Genomic DNA, 16,743 nt, shown 5'->3' with positions numbered 1-16,743 from the left:
AGTCAAATATCATAAAACGAATGAAAATGCCTGAAGTGGTTACTTGCAGAACAACCGCAGCAGTTGTCAAAGTAGGATTTATGGTGAGTTGGATCACAACTGGTCCAGAAGTGATGTGRACGAGTGGCAAATGGCAGATATTTCCTWAGTYAATCATACRTCATAATTGGCCAACCAACCACATGGAGGCTGAGCCGTGTGTTTTCTGACGGTTGCAATTTAGCCCCTCGGCAAAAAAAATGGATCTTTAGCTTCCGAAGTCATTTRGCCACTAATGACAGGAGTAGGCTAGAATCTTTGGCGTGAATCGTAGCGACACCGGCCAGATACTTTATTGCTGCGTTTTAGATGTGTAGTTCCGTTTCTCACATTTAAAACGTGGACGAATCTTAACAAACACCAGGGCCCACATTCATAAAGCGTCTCAGAGTAGGCGTGCTGGTCTAGGATCAGTTTTACCTTTGACATTCTAGTGAATTGTCATGGGGTGACCTGATCCCAGATCAGCACTTCTACTCTGGGACACTTTATGAACAAAGACCCAGATAGTCTTCCTCTGATACAGAAACTATGTTATCACCTTTTATGTTTACAATAATTATTTTGGTGTAGGGGATATCTGTGTTGGGTATGTTAGTAGATGAGATGTGACCGTCTGATTTAACCTGCATTACTATGAGTGGAGCTGGGGTCCATTCTGGTCCAGCCATGCTGAACATGCAGGTGCTGTTAAAGTCATGATCCCGTGCTGGGTAGTATCCATGACAACACAATATTATGACAGCGAGTTTTGATCCCCCACCAGACAGATATCAAACCATCAAGTGGTTGTTTTTTTAACACCACCTCAACCTACTACATCAATACAGTCAGACAGACCAACCACACACCAACACAGACAGACAAACACACAGACACACAGCACACACAGACAGAACAGCACAGACAGACAGACAGACAGACAGACAGACAGACAGACGACAGACAGACAGACAGACAGACAGACAGCGACAGACAGACAGACAGACAGAACAGACAGACAGACCAACCCCTTTGGAAGGGCTTCATTGAAAGTGACATGTATTGGTCACACACACACACACAGACACAGACACAGACACAGACACACACACAGACACACACACAGACACACACACACCAGACACAGAAAGGTTGCTGGAAATCATGAGTGTTTGGTTTCTAGCTTGGTGTTTTGAGGGAAGGTTTACCCGAAGACCAGTCTCTCTTTGACTGAGTGAGTTTGTCAATTGTGCTGTTGTCACCCTTCTCTTTTCACCTCCCTCACCACTGCCCCGTTCCTTAGGGCTGAAAACCATGCAGTTATAACATACTCTGTTCCTGATATAASACACAAGCGAGCAGTCTTTTTCGTCAAGTGTTTTATGTGAGTCCCAGACATCTGGATATGTTTTGCTCTTTGCCTCTGAAGCACCACATTCTGTTCTGGGCCCAAGGCCCGGTGGCTGCTAGCTGGGCCAACAGTAGCACATGTGCTACACAGACTGCTGGTTCTGGGTGGCTGACTGCCTGCCCGCCCTTAGCTCTTTGCTAGGCAAGGTCCTTAAGTGCTCCTTACAGGTACTATCAGAGGAATCAATCTGTGTCTCTTGTCTTCCCACTACCATTATGACAYATTGGTAGGCCTATATGACAAGATTTGCATCTCGTTTTAATGTTCGACGGACTGGGATGACTGTACATTTTTTCCTTTTTAAAAAGTTTAAATTAAGTAGGATATGTATTGACATGAAGTAGACAAATGTTTTAATTAAGAGCTATCTTAGACAGAACAGTCCTCTTAGAAACCGTTTCATACCATACACAGTATGTGCTATGCAATGCATTGTTACAGAACTAGCCGAGTCATTAAAATGAAATGGCGACCCAAGCAAGGCTTGAAAAACATAATRCGAAACATCATGCAGGAGATTTTTTAAATATAGCATTTTGCGGTAGAACGAAAGTGTTAGTCTGCCCGTSTGATGGTAAACTGACGTTGAACGAATGTTGTTCATGCGTTTCCAGTGGGCACGTCCCGGGGTGGGCCGTGAGGGGTTGTAAAGGGATTTGGAATAACTCGAGCAGAAATCTTGTTGTGTGTCAACAAGGGRSGGAAGACAGAATGGAGGGTTTCTCAACCATTATTTTGCCGTGTCATGTAAAAGGTAATCCACTGTAGTTTACATCGTTCTGTAGATGTAATGCCCCATTCACTTTTAATGAAGTGTACAGACCAGACAGTATCACTYTTTTCTTATTCAATGACGTGTGTGATTTATTTTATTTTATAGGCGTTCAACATTTATAATAACACATGTAACRCTAAGTTAACTGAAGGACGCYTCACCTAAAGGGTGTTTTGTAARGGGAAAGCGACGAAAGCGGCAGATGAGGTGTTGACAGGTTCTGTGTCGACTGGCCTAATGGTTTTAACCTTGATGTACTCACAATGAGCCCAMGTCTGCAGTGCACAATTTGTACCATGACACCACCTGATCACGTTGACTCAATCTGAGCTTCTTCAACGTGGGCTATTGTGTTTTGATGACAGACAGGGTTTGAACATATTCTACAGGATAGCAGAGAGAGACTGTTGTAGCTACCATAGAGGAACCAATGAGAGTGAAGCATTTCACACCAACTACAATTATGCTGTATTTGTATTTATTATGGAGCCCCATTAGRTGCTGCCAAGGCAAAAAAATTAAGGCAGTTATACAKTTTTAAAAARATTACAATATATTAATTACAGAATTCACAACACTCTGTGTGCCCCCAGGCCCATACTCCACTACCACATATCTACAAAGCAAAATCCATGTGTACGTGTGTGAATAGTGCGAATGTTATCATGTGTTTGTATGCATGTGTCTGCGCCTATGTTTGTGTTACTTCACAGTCCCCGCTATTCCTTAAGGTGTATTTTTACCTGCTTTTAAATCTGATTCTATCGCTTGCATCAGTTACATGATGTGGAATAGAGTTCCATGTAGTCATGGCTCTATGTAGTACTGTCCGCCTCCCATAGTATGTTCTGGACTTGGGGACCGGGAAGAGACCTCTGGTGGTATGTCTTGTGGGGTATGCATGGGTGACCGAGCTGTGTGCTAGTATTTTAAACACACAGCTCGGTACCTTCAGCTTGTCAACACCTCTTACAAAAACAAGTAATGAGGAAGTAAATCTCTCTTCCACTTTGAGCCATGAGAGATTGACATGCATGTCATTAATGCCATCTCTCTGTGTACTTTTAAGGGCCAGCCGTGCTGCCCTGTTCTGAGCCAACTGCAATTTTCCCAAGTCCCTCTTTGTGGCACCTGACCACACGACTGAACAGTAGTCCAGATGTGACAAAACCAGGGCCTGTATGACCTGCCTGGTTGATAGTGTTGTTAAGAAGGCAGAGCAATGCTTTATTATGGACAGACTTCTCCCCATCTTAGCTACTGTTGTATCAATATGTTTTGACCATGACAGTTTACYTTCCAGGGTTACTCCAAGCAGTTTAGTCACCTCAACTTGCTCAATTTCCACATTGTTCATTACGAGATGTAGTTGAAGTTTAGGTTTTAGTGAATGATTTGTCCCAAATACAATGCTTTTAGTTTTGGAAATATTTAGGACCAACTTATTCCTTGCTACCCATTCCGAAACTAACTGCAGCTCTTTGTTAAGTGTTTCAGTKATTTCAGTTGCTGTAGTAGCTGACATGTATAGTGTTGAGTCATCCGCATACATAGACACACTGGCCTTACTCAAAGCCTGTCATTAGTAAAGATTGAAAAAAGCAAGGGGCCWWAACAGCTACCCTGGGGAATTCCTGCTTCTACCTGGATTATGTTTYAGAGGCTTCCATTAAAGAACACCCTCTGTGTTCTGTTAGACAAGTAAGGATTTATCCACATTATAGCAGGCGGTGTAAAGCCATAGCACACAAGTTTTTCCAGCAGCAGACTATGATCAATAATGTCAAAAGCTGCACTGAAGTCTAACAAGACCACCCACACAGTCATTTTATCATCAATTTCGTTCAGCTAATCATCAGTCATTTGTGTCAGTGCCGTGCTTGTTGAGTGTCCTTCCCTATATGCGTACTGAAAGTCTGTTATCAATTTGTTTACTGTTAAATAGCATTGTATCTGGTCAAACACCATTTTTTCTAGAAGTTTACTAAGGGTTGGTAACAGGCTGATTGGTCAGCTATTTGAGCCAGTAAAGGGGGCTTTACTATTCTTAGGTAACGGAATGACTTTAGCTTCCCTCCAGGCCTGAGGGCACACACTTTCTAGTAGGCTTAAATTGAAGATGTGGCTAATAGGTGTGGCAATATCGTGCYCTATTATCCTCAGTAATTTTCAATCCAGATTGTCAGATCCCGGTGGCTTGTCATTGTTGATAGACAACAATACTTTTTTCAACAATAATTCTGGAACTGTAGAATGCCTTCAAATGTAAGTTGGATATTGACTGATTTTGAGGTAATTTGGCCTATAGTCATAACTGTCGTATTGTTGCCCCAAGCAGTTGAACTGAAGAAAATCACTTGAATGTTATATGATCTTGTCCCATCAGTTCTGAAGAAAAACACTTGAATTTTACGCGATCTTGTCCCATCAGTTCCAGACATACAACTTGTATAATATTGTTGAAGTTGGAGACTCTTAGTTGAAGTTGGACAATCTTACGTGATTAATGTGTAAACAGTGGTCCCTAGTGGCCATCAACCCCCACTGCATTTCAAACCTCCACGGATGGAGTGTGTACGCCACAGGTGGGCAGGAGTGAGTTACTGTGTTCACACACAGGGTTATATAACTACTTATAACACACAGTATTACATAAGTACTTACCATTGATGCCAGTAATAAATCAAGGTAGTGAGTGTTACAACTTGCAGGGGCGAGACTTGCGTACATACCTGTGCGAGGACAGTACCTGTTTTTCACAAGATCGAACATTACTTGCAATCTCCCAATATTAACCATGTGATTAAAGCACTAATATTTGAAACTTTTTTTACCATTCTCTTTTATTCACATTCATCTAACTTTTTTCATTTTCTTCTTTCATCCTTTTTAATCATTTTATATAATCTCAGGCTCATTTCTTTTTTTWAATTGATTTAACCTTTATTTAACTAGTCAAGTCAGTTAAGAACAAATTCTTATTCACAATGACGGCCTACCAAAAGGCAAAAGGCCTCCTGCGAGGACGGGGGCTGGGATTAAAGATTTTATAAAGATTTTATAAAAATATAGGACAAAACGCACATCATGACAAGAAAGACTACACAGCACTACATAGAGACCTAAGACGACAACATAGCATGGCAGCAACACATGACAACATAGCATGGTAGCAACACAACATGACAACAACATGGTAGCAACACAACATGGTAGCAGCCCAAAACAGGGTACAAACTTTATTGGTCACCGACAACAGCACAAAGGGTAAGAAGGTAGAGACAACAATACATCACGCAAAGCAGCCACAACTGTCAGTGAGAGTGTCCACGATTGAGCCTTTGAATGAAGAGATTGAGATAAAACTGCCCAGTTTGAGTGTTTGTTGCAGCTCGTTCCAGTCGGCCAGCTGCGGCGAACTGGAAAGACGAGCGACCCAGGGATGTGTGTGCTTTGGGGACCTTTAAACAGAACGTGACTCATGATCATATTCTCTTCCTCTTTCTGTCATTCTCCCTCTCTTATTTCCTTGTTCTCTCCATCTCATCCCTCACCCACGCGTTCTCCTCCGTCCAGCATGGGAAAGCAGAGGTAGGTGCCTGCAAGCCCCAGCAGGAGGGCACTGTATGTGGGACACATTCTGATGAGCATGTATCTCACTATCCACTCCCCACACCTATGCCATCACTGTGAAAGTATGAGGAGTTACACTGAGGCCGTCACACAGAATGCCTTGTGGACTGTGAGCCGAACCCTAACTCGAGATCTGTGCGTGTAACTAGGGCTTGGTCACGTAAGTCATGCGTTTACGTCAATTTTGTCCAGGTTACGCGCACAGACCTCACGTGTTAGGACTATGTGTTGCACAGACACGTACATACTTGAGGCATGTAGTCCTCCTTCAGTTTCAGTCGTTCCCTACTCTCCCTACGCTTTCACCCACTTCTGCTCTCTATGACAGTTCATCTTTCTTACTGGAATTGATTATAGCATGCGCCCAGTCCCAAGACTCACTGCACTATCTGTTTTCATTTGCAAGTATCCGTTTGCCTATATTCGTACTGTTTATTTCGTAGTTTTTTGACTGTTATTTTTTTTATTGAGACTCCCTGACTTCCATCCATCATCTCTCGGGAGATCTGGCAGCTGCCACTTAGCAGGTGTCTTGAGTGTCCAACACGGGCTGATTGGTTGCCCGCAGCCATGCATTCCTGTCCTTTGTACAGATGTACTGGTGGAGCGAGAGCCCTGCAGGCTTGTAGCATGAGCTGTGTAGACCGATTGAGAGGAGCTCGAACATCTTGTGTCATTTTATACAGGAATGATTGGTTATTCTTTCCAAGGTTGACTGTAAGGGGATGACCCCCATGTCTAGGTGCCCTATCGAATCAAACTCATAACCAGATCCGGAATATTAAAATGTTATTACGTAAATACAATGCACGGCTTGTAGGTKTTTTTGTCTTGGGTGTTGCACAAAGAAAAGACATTGCGATGACAAACCTTCTCTTTCTGTTCCACAGTCACAGAGTCAGGTGACGGATCTGTATGAAGACCTGAGAGATGGACACAACCTGATCTCCCTCCTGGAGGTCCTCTCCGGGGAGACGCTGGTGAGTACTGCGGACTTCTGATTGGCGAATGGACTGACCTGTACCTCTGATCCTGACTTCTGATTGCAACGGACCTCGATCCAAACCCCCCCCAATCTGAACCAAGTCCTGACCCTAAGAAACAAAAGTGTAGCCCTTATTTATACCTACCTAGTCCAAACCCGGGATACCATCCCTGAAGCAAAACATTTGCTAGACTTTCAAYTCATAGCACAACCTAACAAGACAGTAGCTCGAAAGTCAACAAAGTCCCATTAACTGTCAAAGACAACCCCTGCTTACCTACCTCTCATTCCAGTCCCTGGAAATATTAATTATTTGTAGTTAATTAAAAAAATATCTAAACAAGTCAGTAAGTCGACACTGGACGCTTGCACATGATGATGCGTTATAGGTGGGAAGCCTTGCACTCTGTCTCTGCTACAGTAGCTCATTGCTGTGCTGGTCTCTGCTGGTCTCTGCTCATCTACCAGACACCTCCATGGTTCTAACACAATAACCCCACTTTGGCTTCTCTTTTTGAACTGTGTGCTCCTGTCTGACCTTTCTCTGGTTCTCCTTTTCTGCTCCCCCCCTCTCCTCATGTCCCCCTCTTTACCCCCCTACACTTTCCCCCCTTTCCTGTATGCTCACCTTTGCCCTTTGGCCTATGCCTCCTCTCTTTGCACTGCTCTTTTCTGGGGCTAGGCAAGGGAGAGAGACGTGGTCAGGAACTTGCGGTTGGTGAGTGGGGTTTTCTATAACTCGGCCGCCATTTTCTTCTTCTACTTCACGTGGCTTGAGTCATCCGTTACCCAGTGGCACGMCTGTGCATGATGTCACTTCCTGTGCTTATGATTCCATTCATTCTTTTTCCTTTGGCCATCAATTATTTATCATTGACAAGCTTGCAAAGAATGAGGTGCATTAACCATTTRGCTGCTGGCTATAAACAAAAACCCCCTCGGTTATTAATAGGTGCCATGGCTGAATGAAGGAAGGACATGATTGACTAACTACTTCATTGACTCCGGTCATTGACCCTCTAACAATACTTAAGCATGGGAAATGATCCATTTGAAATTAGCTTTATTGTTTCTGTTTATCTCAACTACTAAAGCTTATTGCATAGCACAAATACAGTATTCWTTGGAAGTGGAAGTCTTCGATTCATTGTTCTCCCGTCAGAGCACACGACCGAAGTGGTGACACAATTCAAAACCAACCAACCAAAGATTCCTGTGCCTAATAACTAATCATGGTATTGGCTCAGCCTCTTTCACTCCAAATATGTCTCCTATTTACCTCTGTGTTTGTCTGTCGAAGGTGAAGAACGGGTAGGTACACTAACGAATGATGTCATTAATGTGGTTTTACAATGAGGGAAGTTGTACTTGGAGATCTGTGAGATGCATCAGTTAGTCGTCGTATTCTTTGTCATTCATCTTTTTCTTTGGAGGAAAACCATGTGTGCTCTTGTCATTGGGTCTACAATTTAGTTCCCAATTTCCCTTGTTCCGTTTTGTTGGATATTGTCGAAGCTGCATCACATTTTTTCTCTTCCGACGTAGTCTCACTCGCATTTCTCCAGCTCTTCTAAGGTAGCATTAACTCCTGTCCAGTCTGTTTCGAACCCCTCTCTCTCTCTCCTCTCTCTCTTCTACCTCTCTCTCTCTCTCTCTCTCTCTCTCTTCTCTCTCTCTCTCTCTGTCTCGTGTCTCTGTCTCTGTCCGCTCTGTTCTCTCTCTCTCCTCTCTCTCTCTCTCTCTCTCTCTCTCTCTCTCGCTCCTCTCTCTCCTCTCTCTCTCTCTGTGTCTCTCTCTCTCTCTCTCTCTTCTCTCTCTCTTCTCTCTCTCTCCTCCTCTTCTGCTCTCTCTCTCTCTCTCCTCCTCTCTCTCTCTACCTCTCCTCTCTCTCTCTCTCTCTCTCTCTACCTCCTCTCTCTCTCTCCTCCTCTCTCTCTCCCTCTCCTCTCTACCCTCTCTCCTCTACCTCCTCTCTCTCTCTCGCTCCTCTTTCCTCTCTCTTCTCTCTACCTCTCTCTCTCTACCTCCTCTCTTACCTCCTCTCTACTCCCTCTACCTCTCTCTCTACCTCTCCTCCTCTCCTCTCCTCCTTCTCTACCTCTCTCTCTCTCTCTCTCTCTCTCTCTCACCTCTCTCTCTACCTCTCTACCTCTCTCTCTCTCTCTACCTCTCTCTCTCTCTCTCTACCTCTCTCTCTCTCCTTCTCTCTCTCTTCTTACCCCTCTCTCTCTCTCTCTCTCTCTCTTCTCTCTCTCTCCTCCTCTCCTCTCTCTCTCTTTCTTTCTCCAGCCCAGAGAGAAGGCCGCATGAGATTCCACAAGCGCAGAATGTACAGATGGCACTGGACTTCCTCAAACACCGACAGGTAAGAGAAAACAGCAATTGAAACGTAATAATGGAGATAATGTAACAAATGAGTTACCCTCTTGTACTGTATTAGGATGACTTACTGTAAGTGACATGACTGAGAACTATCTAAATGCATTGGATCAGGGGCATAACGTATCTACTATGATGTGAACTACTACGATTGTTAAGTCTCGCTCTTCTCTGTCGTCCAATCCCAGGTCAAGCTGGTGAACATCAGAAACGATGACATCGCGGATGGCAACCCCAAGCTGACCCTTGGGCTGATATGGACCATCATCCTTCACTTCCAGGTGTCCTACTCTGTCAGTGTTGTGTTCCATTACCATATAGCTCCTCGTCCTCCTTTCTCCTTGGCTCTGATCCAAGCCAATCAGTAACAATCACAAATTGAACTCAATCCAATCATACGTAATCCATTTGATCTCAATCCCTCGAGATGTTACCACGTCGCTTTCATAAAATCACATTGCTATCAAATCTGTCATCAAATTATTATCAACTATATTTCAATCATAGTATTATTACAGTTTAATAATTCTAATTATTATAAGAGATTAAACGCCTCATCATAGTAGGCTAATGTACTGTAGGCCATGCTAACCCTTCCTGATAATTCATGATCATGCTTTAATTGAGTTATTTTGAAACATGGAAAGAATAAGGAAGTGATCTTACGATGTAGCTTTCCCTGCCACTTAAATAGCCGTAACGTATTGATGAAGTGTTGGAATACAATAGCATCAGTGTGTGTGTGAATCACTCTCCCCATGCTTCCCAAAGGGAAAGTAGTGGCGTAACTTTGACCCACTGGACAAAAACTGGTTGAATCAACGTCGTTTCCACATCATTTCAACCCCCAAAAATCTGTTATGACGTTGAATCAACGTGGGAAACTAATTGGATTTGCAGAAAGTCATCAGCGTAAGGGAATTTAGTATTTTTTTCAGAGGTGGAAAAAGTACCCGATTGTCATACTTGAGTAAAAGTATAGATACCTTAATAAAAAGTTACTCAAGTAAAAGTGGAAGTAATTTGGTAAAATACTACTTTAGTAAAAGTCTAAAAGTATTTCGTTTTAAATATACTTAAGTATCAGTAGTAAATGTAATTGCTAAAATGTACTTAAGTATCAAAAGTAGAAGTCATATAAATTCCTTATATTAAGCAAAGCAGACGGCACCATTTTCTTGTTTTTAAAATGTATGGACAGCCAGGGGCACACTCCCACACTAAGACATTATTTACAAAAAATATGTTTAGTGAGTCCACCAGGCCAGAGGCAGTAGGGATGACCACGTGCTCTCTTGCTATGTGCTTGAATTTGACCATTTTCCTGTCCTGCTACACATTCAAAATGTAACTAGTACTTTTTGTTGTCAGGGAAAATGTATAAAGTAAAAAGTACAATATTTTTTGCTAGGAATGTAGTGAAGTAAAAGTTGTCAAAAATATAAATAGTCAAGTACAGATACCACAAAAAACGACTTAAGTATTTTTACTTTCAACCTACACAACTTTCAACCAAAATCGAATGACGTGGTGACACTTTTTGTTGATTTCACATTGAATTCACGTTAGTTGACAACTCAAACAATTGTAAATCCAAACTAGAAGTTGAACTGCCCTCTGTGCCCAGTCTTACTGCACAATTTCAATAATAATTTCAAATACTTTAGCTAGGCTTGATCGAATGTGCCTGGCTTAATGCAACCAATGCAGTAGTCAAACCCTGCCCATCCGGCACGCCAGGAAGGCTTAAGTAAACATGAGAAGTATTTGAAAGATGTCAAATAGTATTTGAACCCAGGCCTGTGAGGGACCCATGTTGCGATGAAGGCAGAGGAAATAAAAGAACATTGTGTCCTGCAAAACGATTCCCCACGGTAGCATTGACTATTGGTTCCATTAAGCCAGGCTAAAGTATTTGAAATGATTTRAAATAGTATTTGAAACCAGGTCTGATACGTCCCTTACTTGCTATGTTATGCTGTAAKACCTTTGTGAAATAACACATGGGCTTTTTATAACACTACATTATTTGATTAAAGACTGCCGGTTAAAATGGAGCAGTAAGCCCATGTGGCCTTGATTGAGCAGGGCACAGGAAGAGATGTTGGTTCTGCAGTAAGACTGGTGTAGAGTATACCCACTGGGCACAGCCATCAGTTCAACTTCAAGTCTCGATTTACATTTTCATTGGTTTACTGTACTCCATGTACTGCGTTGGCGAGACAGACGTATCTCTCATTTCTCAGAAGGAGAAGAGAAAAAAAAAACAGCAGGACCACAGCCTGGTGAGTCATCGTAGGCATTCTCCTCTTCTTTAGAGGGGAGAGGTTTAGGGTGGGGCCATCGAGGGTGGATTGGATCCCGAGGAGAACACACAGACACACACACTTACAGTATACCCACACACACCAACTACAGAGAGAGACCAGTAGGCAGAGAATTTGGTAATTGAGCGGTCTTTTGGCAAGAACAAAGAGTACCCTCTGAGCCTCTGGTGACTGTGACTCATTTCATTTCCCTTCCGGCCCCCCCKAAAAAACAAAAACAGTCCTGCCACATTAGCCAATGGACCAGATAGTGCTTAAGTTGTGTCTGGAGACCCAAAGCAGGAGTTTGTTTTCCACCACAGATCATTGAGGTGGACAAAACCTGATTCAGATTGAGCTAGAATATCATATGATTGAATCAATCCCCATCCATTACAATGCATCATCGATTTTCTCAAATAGATTATATCTTTATGGTTTCCAACTATCTCCCTCTGACACCATGACAAGCAGGGTTGGGGTCAATTCCATATCAATTCAGTCAATCCAGGACGTAAACTGAAACTCCATTTTCTATTCCAAATCTCGGCATTTTCATCCAATTTTAGTTAACTTCCTGCATTGACCAATATTAAAATGCAACTGACCCCAACCCTGGTGGCGTGTGGCCTCCTCCCCTGTCTAACCCCGGTATCTGTCCTCCCCTGTTAGATCTCGGACATCCAGGTGAATGGCCAGTCAGACGACATGTCGGCCAAGGAGAAGCTGCTGCTGTGGTCCCAGCGCATGGTGGACGGCTACCAGGGCATCCGTTGTGACAACTTCACCACCAGCTGGAGGGACGGCAAGCTCTTCAACGCCGTCATCCACAAACACCAGTGAGTGGTCCTCTGTAGCTCAGTTGGTGGAAACATGCTGCTTGTAATGCCAGGATACTGGGTTCGATTCCCGAGACCACCTGTACGTAAAATGTATGATTGGAGAAAGGGTCTGCTAAATGGCATATCTTTTTAAATTATTTTTAGTATATTACTTTGGCGGTCGWCACCTCAAGCCACAATACGTAGTGTAACGTTTACAGTGTTTCAWCTCTGTACCCAGAASCAAATCTTGGGTAAAGTCTGTCCATAAGAGACTATATACTGCACTTAATGTTCAGATASTGGCGAACATCTTTTGGATTTTAGCCTCAGAACGTTACACGTAAGCCCCGCTGTCGCTCCAAAATGTAGCCTCACCTCCAGCCATTTCAGGTTTGTTCTTAAAAGGTGAGATTAACCCCCCAAAATAGTACCCCGAATGTACCCCTCAGTAGACTGCACCCACTCYTGTTATTACCCACAGTAAGTGGCACTAATAGGTGTTAATATGTCTTGTCCTGGCGTCTCCGGTAGTGGGTTGTCATGACACATCACCACACTTATGTTTTATTCGATGTGAAGCAGATGGGGCAGGAATGCAACATATTGCCAAATGTCAAATTGTAGTGTGTGCCATGCTAGTTCTGACTAGTCCTTCAAATATTATTATTATTATTATTATTATTTTATCACAAGGTCATACATTAGGTCATATCAGTACAGTCATTGGTAGGTATGCTTGGTAGAAGAGCTGCTTCAAATGTACGATATATATAGCTAGATGCTTGACCATTAGTATCTAAACTGCCAGTAATTCATAGTAGTATTTTTCTCTTTTACACCATGTGTCCAAATCCCTCCCCATCCACCCCGGGCAATATTTATTTAATTTATTTATTTCCTTTGTATCCTCGTGTTGATGTTCACATCATATATAATATACACTATATATACACAAAAGTATGTGGACACCTCGTCAAATTAGTGGATTCGGCTATTTCAAACACACCCGTTGCTGACAGGTGTATAAAGTCGCTCACACACCCATGCAATCTCCATAGACAAACATTGGTAGTAGAATGGCCATACTGAAGAGCTCAGTGACTTTCAACCTGGTACTGTCACAGGATGCTACCTTTCCAACAAGTCAGTTTGTCAAATTTCTGCCCTGCTAGAGTTGCCCCGGTCAATTGTAAGTGCTTTTATTGTGAAGTAGAAACTTCTAGGAGCAACAACGGCTCAGCCGTAAAGTGGTWGGCCACACAAGCTCACAGAACGGGACCGTGGGGTGCTAAAGCGTGTAGCGTGTAAAAATCACCTGTCCTCGGTTTCAACACTATCTACGAAGTTCCAAACTGCCTCTGGAAGCAACGTCAGCACAAGAACTGTTTGTCGGGACCATCATGAAATGGGTTTCCATGGCCAAGCAGCCGCACACAAGCCTAAGATCACCATGCACAATGCCAAGCATCGGCTGGAGTGGTTGGTTCGGGSTAGGTCCCTTAGTTCCAGTGAAGGGAAATCTGAAAGCTACAGCTTCCAACTTTGTGGCAACAGTTTGGGGAAGGCCCTTTCTTGTTTCAGCATGACAATGCCCCGGTGCACAAAGCGAGGTCCATACAGAAATGGTTTGTCGAGATCGGTGTGGAAGAACTTGACTGGCCTACACAGAGCCATGACCTCAACCCAATTGAACACCTTTGGGATGAATTGGAACGCSGACTGCGAGCCAGGCTTAATCTCCCAACATCAGTGCCRGACCTCACTAATGCTCTTGTGGCTGAATGGAAGCAAGTCCCCGCAGCAATGTTCCAACATCTAATGGAAAGCCTTCCCAGAAGAGCGGAGGCTGTTATAGCAGCAAAAGGGGGACCAACTCCATATTAATGCCCATGATTTCGTAATGAGCTGTCCGACGAGCAGGTGTCCACATACTTTMAGTCATGTAGTGTATATCTACACACATGAGTACAAATGTAAACMATCAGGTACATAATCAATCAGACACTGCTTTCAGTTTTGACAAGAGTGAGAAAAGTTTTCCGTGTCTTATAAAAGAAGGCTGTGTATCCACTTAGTGTTTATTTCTCAGTTCTGACTTGTTCTGAGGTAAATTACGTTTTTTACATCTAACTCTGTAGTTGTTCAATCTCCTCTCCTGGCCGTACTTGATCGTACAGGTTTCAGGCAGCTCTAATAAGACATTTCTTTGAACCTGTCATTGCCCTGGGCTTGGAATACCACAGGCGGGTGTTGTCTCAGATGGATACAGGCACTGGCACTGATTTGAGCACTTGCGGTATATGCTGTTATTATTATGTTATTAGACTCACTAATGCCCATTTCAGGTGGAGAGGGTGCTGTCTGAGGCACCTGGTATCGAATTTGGAAAGATGGGTTTGTTTACTTGTCCTTTCATAAGAATCTATTTTTCTAGGGAGCCTTGGACTAGAGGAGTGACCAGTTGAGTTCTCAGTGAATCACTCCTTCTGTTAATATTACAATGGCCTCAGAGCTGCTTTAGCCTCTGCTGAAGCACACAGTTACGTATAGACATGAATAGGAGAGCGGATGAGTGGAGACACGTCTGTGGTCTCTCAAAGTTGAGGCGGAGTCCTAAAAAGCCACAGAGACGGGCACATTATCTGTAAATAATAGGGTCTTTCCAGCACATAACATGTCATGAAAAGCAGCACCCTGCACATCCCCAGGGAGTCTGAATGGAACATGAGAGCGACTGAAAGAGGGCCACGTGATGAGGGAAATCTGGGTGAATACCCAGCAAGGCGTGGCACAAAAGGAAGGAAGAAAGAGAGGCCCGCGGGGCAGGTTCAATCAAAGCTGTGCGTGTACCTGCAAAGTTCAGCTACACCCTGCTCCCTCTAACAGAGAGCGAGAGAACACTTTTTTTTTTTTTTAAAGGTTTTGAGTGTCACCTAAGGCAGTCTATTTAGTAACTGATTTTCATAAAGACAGAGGTGTGTCACTGTAACACTCCTACTCAAACGACGAACACTGCAGAGTTACTTTTTGCACAGCCTGCAGTCTGCACTATCCACCAATTTGCAGCACTTTTTTAAAACCGCTTATTTGGAGGATTGAATGTCGTTGTCACCCTGGGAACTAAGGACCTTACCTTGGACTGGTGAAAGTTACAGTTGATATCGGGGGGGGGAGCTGTTTTGGACAGACAGGGCTGAGGTTGGGAGGTCAGGTCAGAGGGGATGACGGCAGTTAGCCTCCTAGTGGTACCGAGATGTTTCTTCTCTCACGGCGAGGGTCGAGCACCCTTTGTAACCTCAACGTGAAGATTGTGAAGGCGTCTTATTGAAGACGTCAACGCTCGGGTGGGATTTAACGGCACATTCTGCAGACTTGGACCCGGCTGTTTCCCCGAACAAACACCAAACCATCACAAGGAACCTTGTTAAAATGGTTGGAGCAGCAAACTATTTGGAATTTCCCTGTTAAGTGCAACGTTTTCACTTGCCACTGTGCGTGGACGAAACATCTAGCCAGCTAGCTCTCTGTTTTGGGGAGACTACAACTCCCAGAAGGCACCATGATGTCGAGTCTGAAGAGGAAGCTGTCCATAAAGTCCAGGAAGAGGACTGGCCGCTCGTCCAGCAGGGTCACAGGCTTGGTCAGCTCATTGGAAGACCGTGTGGTCATGCAGTGTGACAATATCCCCTCAGAAGGCTCATCCTGGGACTCAGGCCAGGGATCCCACAGCTCAGTGGSTCACTCCAGCTGCGACTCCCACTCAGGGGACCAGGAACTGGGCCAGGGGACAGGGCTGGGACATGACTACAGCCTCGAGGGAGGGGAGGGGAGGCTGGTCAGCCCCAGTAGGGTAGAAGYGAGGCCCCCCAGGCCACGGAAGCAGCTCTCTTTTAGGGAGGTGGAGTGCCTGGAATCGTCCCCAAGCCCTGGTGACTACTACACTGTCCGCTCCACCCTTCACGTCAAATCGCTGTACGGATCTGCTCTAAGCTTCTCTCTTATTTGTCTTGGGCTTTACTTTCGGAGTATATCAGAATAATGTGAACGTATTGTAAAGAGAGAATGAGTATACTGTGCCATTAAAAAAATAGAATAAGTTCTAAACAGTGACATTTTTACTTAATGGATGCAATGAAAAATGATTTTGCTGAGAATTTTTTTGTTTGTTGTTGTAATGTTTACATTGGTCAAGAATTGAATTTGAGTAACAGTATGCTTTGAATGTTTCCTTATGTCTATTTTCTGTTCACTTACCCTCATCTGCACCACGGAGAGGATAGTAACGGGGAGCGAGTGTAGGTGCTTATCTAATTTGAAACATGGCTGCCCTGGTTGTCTGCTGCAGCRCCATGTAACATTCCGTTCGTATATAGATGCCAAGCACCCCAGGGAAAGCAGGTGTTCACTAC

General features: G+C 43.8%; 1 pseudogene; it reads left to right on the top strand.

The window, feature by feature from the left end:
* The window catches only part of LOC111958770 (plectin-like), a 93,738-nt pseudogene that overhangs the window by 43,100 nt on the left and 33,895 nt on the right, over positions 1-16,743 (top strand).

This window comes from Salvelinus sp. IW2-2015, linkage group LG35 (assembly GCF_002910315.2).
Source record: "Salvelinus sp. IW2-2015 linkage group LG35, ASM291031v2, whole genome shotgun sequence".
Classification (NCBI taxonomy): domain Eukaryota; kingdom Metazoa; phylum Chordata; class Actinopteri; order Salmoniformes; family Salmonidae; genus Salvelinus; species Salvelinus sp. IW2-2015.
Note: the sequence above shows the minus strand (reverse complement) of the source record. Positions and strands in the feature narration are given on the sequence as shown.